This window comes from Mus musculus, chromosome 8, assembly GCF_000001635.26.
Source record: "Mus musculus strain C57BL/6J chromosome 8, GRCm38.p6 C57BL/6J".
Lineage (NCBI taxonomy): Eukaryota > Metazoa > Chordata > Mammalia > Rodentia > Muridae > Mus > Mus musculus.
In genome coordinates this window covers 22,452,470-22,462,613 of record NC_000074.6, presented here as the reverse complement: position 1 = coordinate 22,462,613, position 10,144 = coordinate 22,452,470, and the positions used below count along the sequence as shown (strand labels likewise).

General features: G+C 44.2%; 1 long non-coding RNA gene across 1 annotated transcript; it reads left to right on the top strand.

Annotated features, from left to right (window-relative positions):
* Positions 1–7,860: 7,860 nt before the first annotated feature.
* On the top strand, positions 7,861–9,482 carry Gm39140. The gene is made up of 2 exons (XR_870236.1): positions 7,861–9,011; positions 9,252–9,482. It is a non-coding gene; the product is annotated as a predicted gene, 39140 (long non-coding RNA).
* Positions 9,483–10,144: the final 662 nt, after the last annotated feature.

Below are 10,144 nucleotides of genomic sequence, written 5' to 3'. Positions count from 1 at the left end.
GCTGCCTTGCATCATTTTGTACTATACAATGGAAAAATCTAGTGTTTCACGTTTAGTCTTGTAAAAGCTGGTTGGAGGTAATGGTAGAAGCAAGTTGAAACTTGAAAGACCCAGTCCTACGGCCTTGATGACTACAATGGCCTCTAGAGAAACCAGGCCAGAGCCAGGAAGCACAGGAAAAAGTGAAGCTCAGGAGGGCACACGGCCAGTCTGCTTTAAGTGCTACTGAGCTAACGGGTGATCCCTGAGCTATGAATCTAGAAGGCAGACCACCTGCAGAGCAAGCAGCTAGAGGAGACGCACTCGCTGAGCAGCCTGCAGCTGTGGCCCACCACAACAGTATAGTTTGATTCCTGCCAATCTGATTGTCCAATAGAACAAAAGTCAGCACTCCAGCAGATGTTAACAGAGCCAAGGGACTGCACTAGGTTGTTCTCCGTGGCCTAGATAAAACAAGGAGCAAGAATCAGAAGAACAGCAGGATGAGACCCATGCTCAAGAGGAGAAGCAGTCAGTACGAATGGGCTCTCAGAATGTCCCATACGTGAAATCAACAGGCAGGGACCTAAAAGTAGCTGCTACTCATACGGTAGGAGTAGGTTTAGAGTAACAGCCCAGGAATTTAACAAATCTAATGGTATTAGTGAGTCCCACCTTCAAGGGTCCTAGCATTAACTTCAAGTTCAAATAGAGGAAGATTTGGGACAGAAGCAGTCTCAACACCTGCACACACATGTACATACACCATAGGTGTGCACACACATGTACATACACCATAGGTGTGCACACACAGATACACAAGATTAGAAAAGCAATTCTTAAAAAAAATCCAAGTTAAATAAAAAGACCTAGAGGTTCTGGTATACTCAGGGACCCAGAGTATGGAAGATTCAAGAGCAGGAGCTGGGACCAGATAAGATGTCTGTCTAAATACCACTGATCTCATTCAGACAGGCTTTGTGTCTCAGGGTTCACCTTAAGAAACTATCACCAGTATTAACCACTCGGGGAGGGCTGACAAGACACAGACCCCACAAGGGTGGTTTCTGTTATTTTAAAATTTTCTTAATGTATATAATGTATGTCAAAAAACATTACTAGGATACAGACCATAGGAGAGAAATATGTGTCATAATTAAAAGACAGACGTTCTTTAAATAACACAAAGTACCAGAACTATGTCTCTAAACCACACCAAACACTGAGCCATCTCAGCCTTCCCTTCTAGCCTGTCTCCATCCTTTATGTCAGCCATAGCTTCACAGGAACACTTGTACCAGGAGCCGCCTGTGCTGGTACGCTGGTAGATGATTTTCACTAGCCTCCCTGCCTTCCATTATGATCTCTCAGGTCTCTCAGTCCTGTGCAGTCGGCTTGGTGAAGCTCCCCTCCCACCCCAACTCCATTCACTGGCAACTCCACCTCTTGGTGCACATTCAAGGTCCCTATAGCCCTTTCATTCCCGTGTCTGTCTCCAGGCTTCTCTTTTTCCTATTTCAGTGTGCTTGCAGGAATCTCTCCTCACACCACACCTTTGCTGCCTTGAGATGAGTCCTGGTGCAGACACAATCCTTCTAACATTTCCACAGCCTCTCTCAGCCCTTTCTCCTTTCTCCTCTCCATTTCTTTCTGCCACTTGCAGAAGCTCTCCTCCAAGGATCCCTCAATCACCACATTTGCCTCGGCTTCAGAGATGGCAAGAGGAACCATGAACAGAACAGCCACCCAGCAAAGACAAGACCCAGTAGCAACACCAAAAACGCCTCATAACTTCAGATGCCTAGACTCTGCAAAAGACATAAACAGCCAAGACCATTTGCCTCCACCAGAACCCAATAGGCCCTGAGAAATGCAATATAGCTGAAGCACAAGACAGGTTTCAAAATAGCAATTATGAATATGGCCAAAAACCTTATAGAGGATGTGAATAAATGCCCCAATGCAAACTATGAAAACACAAAGAAATAGTTGAACGAAATACAACAGTTTAAGACGTGGAAGTAGAAACAGAATCACTGTCTTAGGGTTTCTATTGCTCTGATGACCCACCGTGATAAAAGCAACTTGGGGAGAAAGGGATTTGGTTTATATACCGCAGTCCATCAAGGGGAGCCAAGTCAGGAACTCAAGCAGGGCAGGAACCTAGAGGCAGGAGCTGATGCAGAGGCCTTGGAGGGGTGCTGCTTACTGGCTTGTTTCTCTTGGTTTGCCCAACCTGCTTTCTTCTAGAACCAGGACCACCAGCTGAGGGACAGCACCACCCACATGGGCTAGGCACTCCCACATCAATTACTAATTAAGAAAATGCCCTACAACCACAATGGCTTGCCTACAACTCAGTCTTATGGAGGCATCGTCTCAATTGAGACTCCCTCCTCTATAAAGACAATAGCTTGTGTCAAGTTGGCCTAAATCTAGCCATCGTAATCACGAAAGAAAAAGCACAATGACATAAAACTAGAGATGAAACTGTTAGAGATAGGAAGCCTCATGAACATTTTACAAAGCATGGAAGAGAGAAACAGGCATTGGAGACACCTGATAGGTTAGGCAAAGAAAATGTTAAATCTAAAATAATCCAGATACAAAAGATACAGGAAATCTGGGACACTATGAAAAGATCAAATCTACAGAGAATAGAGAAAGGACAAAACAACAATAACACCACTCCCCCCCCCAAAAAAAAATCCAGGTCAAAGTCCCAGAAAATATTTAACAAAATCATAGAAGAAAAATGTCCCAAGAAAGAGGTACCTATCAAGGTACAAGAAACATACAGCACATACAATACACAGGACCAGAAAAGAGATTTCCAACGACACATAATAAAACACTGAATGTACAGAACAGGGAAAGACTTAAGTGTCATAAGGAAAAAAGACCAAGTAACATATAAGGGTAGGTCCATTTAAATAACACTTACTTCCCAGTGGAAACTCAAAACCAGAAGGGACTGGCCTGGTGTTCTACACACTGAGAGACTATGGAAGCCTAGACTACTCTGCCAGAAAAGCTATCAATCATAATAAATGGAGAAAGAGAAACATTCCATGATAAAACCAAATTTAAGCAATATCTCTGCCGATCAAATTCTACAAAAGGAACTAAAAGAAAAACATTAATCTGAAGAGGTTGGCCACACCCAGGAAAACACAATAAGTAAAGAATCTCAGACCAATAAATCAAAAGCAGGAACCCACATCATAACAAAACACAGAAATTAATAAACAGTGCTCATTCATAACTTTCAATATTAATGATCTCAATTACCCCAGTAAGAAGACAGACTAGCACCAGGCAGTGGTGGTGCATGCCTTTAATCCCAGCACTTGGTAGCCAGAGGCAGGTGGATTTCTGAGTTCAAGGCCAGCCTGGTCTACAGAGTGAGTTCCAGGACAGCCAGGATACACGGAGAAACCCTGTCTCAAAAAACTCAAAAAACTCAAAAAAAAAAAAAGACAGACTAGCATATTGGACTAGACAGCTGAGTCCATCTTTCTGCTGTATTCAAGAAACACATCTTGCCATCCTTTTTTTTGTTTTGTTTTGTTTTTTTGTTTTTGAGACAGGGTTTCTCTGTGTAGCTCTGGCTGTCCTGGAACTCACTCTGTAGACCAGGCTGGCCTCAAACTCAGAAATCCACCTGCCTTTGCCTCCCGAGTGCTGGGATTAAACGCGTGTGCCACCACACCCGGCCACATCTTGCCATTCTTAATAGACATCACCTCAAGTAAAAGTGTAGAAAAGGGTATTCCAAGCAAATGGACCTGTCTTAGTTACTACCCTGTTGTGAAAAGACACCACATCCAAGGCAGTTCATGAAATAAAGTGTTTAATTGGGGACTGGCTTACAGTTTCAGAAGGTTCAGTCTGTGATCATCATGGTGGAGACCATGGCATCGAGCAAGCATGGTGCCTGAGCAGTAATTGAAAGCTTACATTTGATTTATAAGCAGGAGACAGAGTTGTGGGTGGGGATGGGGGTGAGATCTGGCCTGGGCTTTTGAAAGCTCAAAGCCCATCCCCAGTGGCACATCTCTTCCAACAAAGTCACACCCTATCACCCTAACAGCTCACCAACTGGGAACCAAACATTCAAATATATGAGCTTGAGGTGGGGGGCATTCTCATTCAAACCTCCCCATTCCACTCCCTGCACCTCATAGGCTTGTTTCTCTTGGTTTGCCCAACCTGCTTTCTTTTAGAACCCAGGACCACCATCACAGGGACAGCACCACCCACAATGGGCTGAGCCCTCCGCCATCAATCACCAATTAAGAAAATGCCTTAGAAGCTTGCCTGTGGGGGTGTTTTCTCAACTGAGTCTCCCTCCTCTCTGATGACTCCAGCTCTGTCAAGTTGACATAAAACTTGCAGCACAGTCACTAAAGACAAATGAAATGGACGTAAAAACGGAGTCTACAGAGACCATTTTCATTCAAACCACCACAGACCCTCACTTGGACTTGGCACATGCTATGCTTTGGATATGGCTTAAGCGTGTCCCCCCAAGGTTCGCATGCTGAAGTGTTGGTCTCTACATTGGAGGAATTAGGAAGTGGTCAGATTTTTTTAAAGGTGTGGAGCCTAGTGGAAATTTCTTTGATAAACTGAGGCCATGCCCTTATAAGGAAAGGGACAGCCTCTTTGGGGCTTCCTGTTTGAAGACATAAACTCTTTCTCCTACTTCTTCCTGATACTCACCATTAGGCCCCCATGACATGGGCAGTCAGCCTCCACAACTGCGAGCTAAATAAATCTCCTTCTTTATAACATTACCCTGACTCAGCTATTCAATGGCAGTAATAATAGTTTTAAAAAGATGAACAAGGGCTGGGGAAATGGAAGGGTACTTGATATGCAAACGTGAAGTATGGAGTTAAATCCCTTGCAACCATGTGAAAAACAGAGTGTAGACTTGCTGGCTGTACCCTATTGCTCTTGGGGGGCAGAGACAAGAGAACTGTTGTAGCTAACTGGCTGCCAATGGAGTTTCACGTTCAGTGAGAGACCCTGTCTCAAAGGAATAAAGGGTGAAATAGCTAGCGGGTTACCTGACATCTTCCCCTAGCCTCCCATGCCTGTAAGTACACAAACATGTGCACCTGCACATACCTGTGCATGGACAACCATACAAACACACATACAATGCATAAAGTACATTTTCTACTGCTTGTAATGGGGAAAGATGGAAGAGAGAGAACAGAGGAGTGTCTGAGCATGGCTCTCTCCACACAGTGCGTAGACAGGCATTAGTGGGAAGAGTCTTCACTAATATTCTACTCTTTTTTTTTTTTTTTTTTTTTTTTTTTTTACGAGACAGGGTTTCTCTGTATAGCCCTGGCTGGCCTCGAACTCAGAAATCCACCTGCCTCTGCCTCCCGAGTGCTGGGATTAAATGCGTGTGCCACCACGCCCGGCTCAAATCTGCTTTTTAATTTTTAAAAGAATGTGCTTTTAAAAAGCCCCTTCTGGCTGGGTGTGGTGGCGCACGCCTTTAATCCCAGCACTCGGGGGGGTGGGGGGGGTGGGGGGTGGCAGAGGCAGGTGGATTTCTGAGTTCGAGGCCAGCCTGGTCTACAGAGTGAGTTCCAGGACAGGCAGGACTATACAGAGAAACCCTGTCTCGAAAAAACCAAAAAAGAAAAAAAAAAAGAAAATATCTGATAGGCTTGCACACAGTCCAGTGTTATGGAGGTGTTGTCTTCATTGAAATTCCTTCCTCTCAGATGACTCTAACTTGTGTCAAGTTGACATAAAAATTATCTGCTACAGTGAGTGAAAAGTGGGGGCCAGGCAAAGGATTAAACAAACCTAAAGATGTATGAAAAAGTCATATAGAAACATGCTATTTTATACTTGTAGCTAACCAGAAAATAGAAAACTAATTTAAATAGTTTGTAGAGAGGTATCCTGCATGGTTGGACAATGCTTCTTCCAGACACTAAGGGATTTTTAAATGAAAAATCCCATCTTTTCTGTGTATTCTTCTTGGCCAGAGAGACCACAGAAGCTTCCAAAATACTGGCTATTGTCATAATCCTTGGTTTCCATCAGAACTACATGGTAAAATGTCATTGCTGAAGTTACTGCACACTCTGGACACAGGACACAGAAACCAAAATGTAACTGTCCTCTGGCTTCTTGCTTGCTGGTGATCATGGTGGGGTAGTGGGGAATCCTGCTGTGGATGTTTGGTTATGTGGACATGTAGTCCATCTACCTTCTAAATATTTTTGCTTTTATCCATAGACTAGTAGCGCATTTAGCTTTGGTTAGAGAAGCCACTTTTTGAACTGGGTGACAGTTAGTGCACAGACTCATAACTGGTCAGAGTGTGGAGAATATGTGACTCTTGAATACTCAACTCTAAATAGCACGCACATGTAAGCCTTGTGCAGGTTATGGCTATAACCGTGGTGTGTTCGTGATTGCAACAGCCATGTCATATATAGGAGACAGTGTTTCCTAGCACTTCTTCTTGACTCTCTGACATTTGTAGTCTTTCTACACTGACCCTTCTTTTTTTTTTTTTCTTTTTTTTTGGTTTTTCAAGACAGGGTTTCTCTGTATAGCCCTGGCTGTCCTGGAACTCACTTTGTAGACCAGGCTGGCCTCGAACTCAGAAATCCGCCTGCCTCTGCCTCCCGAGTGCTGGGATTAAAGGTGTGCGCCACCACACCCGGCTACACTGACCCTTCTGAAATGTTCCCTGGACCTGGCTGAGAGCATTCATAGCTTCCACGACTATGTTTATACCCCCAGTATGAGTGATGGTTTATATATGATCAGCCCAGGGAGGGGCACTATTAGAAGGTGTGGCCCTGTTTGGAGTAGGTGTGGCCTTTTGGAGTAGGTATGTCACTGTGGGTGTGGACTTTAAGACCCTCATTCTAGCTGCCTAGAAGCCAGTATTCTCCTAGCAGCCTTCAGATGAAGATGTAGAACTCTCAGCTCTGCCTGCACCATGCCTACCTGGAAGCTACCATGCTCCCACCATGATGATAATGGACTGAACCTCTGAACCTGTAAGCCAGCCACAGTTAAAAGTTGTCCTTATGCATTGCCTTGGTCATAGTATCTGCTCACAGAAGTAAAACCCTAAGACAATGAGAAATATTAATTTACTTCTCTCTTTATTTTATTGATGAGAAAACAGGAATACAACATAATTAGTGGTGAACCATGATTAAAATGTTTATCTTTGTCTAGACCTTTCTCCATACTTACTATGCTGGACATACAGCTATGAATTGCATAACTTCATGCCCCAGGTCTTCTCACGGGATATGATTTTGTAATGAGAAACTGTGGATGATTTCATGCTGGACTCAAGTTTCTAGAGAACTGCACAGTTAACTTTGAGAAGACATTAGCTGACAGTCTTCAAACACATGATTGACACAAAAGAGTCCAACGTGGATGCAGGACATGACATGACGCCTCATCCTACTATAAAGAGTTTCTTTCATTCACAGAAAACAAACAAAACTTCTCTATGGTTATATTCTACTATCTCCAGTCAGTAGTAGCCGAGGCTAGACACAAAGGGGAACGACCTTATTGGGTTAGGTGCGTCCCTTTTGTACATCCCTGACCCACACAAAGGCACCTTTAGGATTTTGGTTCCACCTCCAGCCATGTACTTTAATTTCTCTCAGCATAAGTAGATAATACTTTTAACATGGAGAAATCCAAAAAATTATTTTACATGAAAGAGATTTTAAAATGAGAGAATTCTGTGGAATGTCTCAGGAAATGCTAATCGTCAAAGCTATCATTTTCCCCAGGGGATGAGGATTTGATTTCAGGGATAAAGAACTCAAAGGCTGAGAAATGTGATTATTGTCCAAAGGTCAAAAATATTTGAGGCTTTGAAAAAGATCCACGAAAGACGTGAGAGAGCTCTATTGTCTCCATCCAACGCACAGGGTCAAGTTCATGGGAAAAGCCAAGTCCTGTTTTATGTGAAACATAGACCTTGTAGGTACTCATCAGAGGAAATTACACACCAAGAGGGTAGTTCAAAGAAAAAACTCATTACCGCCGCTGCGAAGGCACAGAGCTGCCAATGCACGGCAGCCTTAACTGTCCGTTGGTTTTCAACAAGCAGTCAACAGCGTCTGCAAAGCTATAATCTAGTTCTTAAGGGCCTACACTTACAATTGCGCTGTGGATGAGGCCATCTGCCCACAAACTGTAGAAATTGTGTAATGTTTTCCACAAATGTTAGGTTCACAGTTCATTAGAAAGATCGCGAATCCTGCGCCAGGCATCTCTTCCATGTGCTGATGGCTCTACAGTGGAGTCAGCTGGCTGAACTCAGCCCCCGTGCCCGGTGGAACACCACCTGGTGGTGTGCACCGTTTACCTGTGCCCTGGGCACTTTTCCTAGATTGGGTCGCTAACTTGGATCTGTCCTCCCTACTGCACAAACACTTTGGGTAGTCCCACTGGAATCACCCCTCCGGCAGCTCAGGTTCACAGCTCTGCTTCTCAGCCCCGTGCTTCCTGTTTGCAGTCCCGTTCAAAGGCTGCGTTGGCTACCTATGGGTAGCTCTTCCTGGCATTCATTCTCATGAATGTTTCTGGCTCCATTCTCCTCTTCATTCTCCCCATGGAGAATGCCTCTCCATGCCTCCTCCCTTGTTCACTATCCTTAGTCCTCCTGCCTTAGGTTGGTTTGGAGCATACTCCATCTGCCCGGTGGTTCCTCTTTGCCCATAGGAATAAGTTCCAAGCTTTTTTAGGGCAGCAGTGAGGGTATTTGAGTCTGATTTCTCCGTCTTCTCGATTTAACTCTTTTATTCCACCGAGGTGGGATGTTAGCATGGGAACTGTATCACACAGCCTTCAGGCTTTTTTTTTTTTCTGTTACACAAACCGGAAGTACCCTCCCCCAGCTTATCTTCCTGACTTTGTCTGGCTCACTGCTAAGCTAATCTTCAGCGTACACAGTGTGGGTGCACATCCTTTCTAGGAGGGTCTCTCACCTTCTCTTGGTGGGTCAGGTAGGTCCCCTCTACACAGCATCCATGATGCTCTCCACAGCCACACATTTGGCCTTGCCTTGGGGAATGGAAGCTGCCAGAAGGAAGCCAAACTTTCCACTGAAGGTTTGGCAAGGCCGATTGGCTGATTAAAAGTTTTATTGACCTTTGGAATGCCGCAAGTCCAGAGACAAATTTTCCCGGGGGACCTTATCCCTCTTAATGACCGTGCATTACCCTCTCCTGGATCTACCCTAACAGCTTTGTGACCGTTAAGTAAATCCTTTGGAATGTACAGAGAGCTACTTTCCTACCAACCAGAAAGCTGAGAGTGTGGGCAGATGGCAACTGAGACCTGAGGCAGAGGCATCCCCACTGTTCTTTGACCTGACTACGCAGTGTTTCCACCAATGAGTTTGAAAAGGATCTCGATTCGCGGCTGTCTCTGTTCCATTGCTATAAAAAATTTTGTGAAACTGCTTCCACATTGAACATACAATTTTGTGATTTTGTGTTCCCTGGCCACTGTCGATCATATTTGACTCCAGAAAAAAAAATGTCTTATTCCCTTTGAGGTGAGAGTTATGTTTTTGTATCAATGTTTTATTTAATAATCTGGACACATGCATTTATGTTTGTTTTTTTTTTAGCAGAGCCTTTCTATAAATGATCTTTTAAAATATCTAAAATATGCACCGAATGATAAATAATCCAAATTTGTCTTTCTGGTTCCCAAGTATTGTGGTTTGAATGAGAAGTGTCCACTATAGGCTCGTGTGATTGAGCACTCAGTACCCACTCAGGGCTTCTGTTGTGGGGAGGGTGTGGAATACTTTGGAGGTGCAGCCTTGCTGGAGAAAGTCACTGGAGATAGGCTTCACCCCACCTGCTGCTCAGTATCAGCTTCCTGCACAAGAATAGAAATGTAATCCCCCACTTTTCTGCTGTTCCCTCCTGCTCCATGACCCCTCTCCTCCTCTTAGGAACTCTCCCGCTGGAACCCTATACTAACACAAACAGTTTTTTCCCTCCAGTTTGTAGTCGGCCATGGTACTTTTTATCCCAACAACAGAGAAGTAACTAATATACCAGAAACTATTTCCAAGACAAGTAGCCACACTATGCTGCTCCTATCCCAGCAAGGACTCATTGGT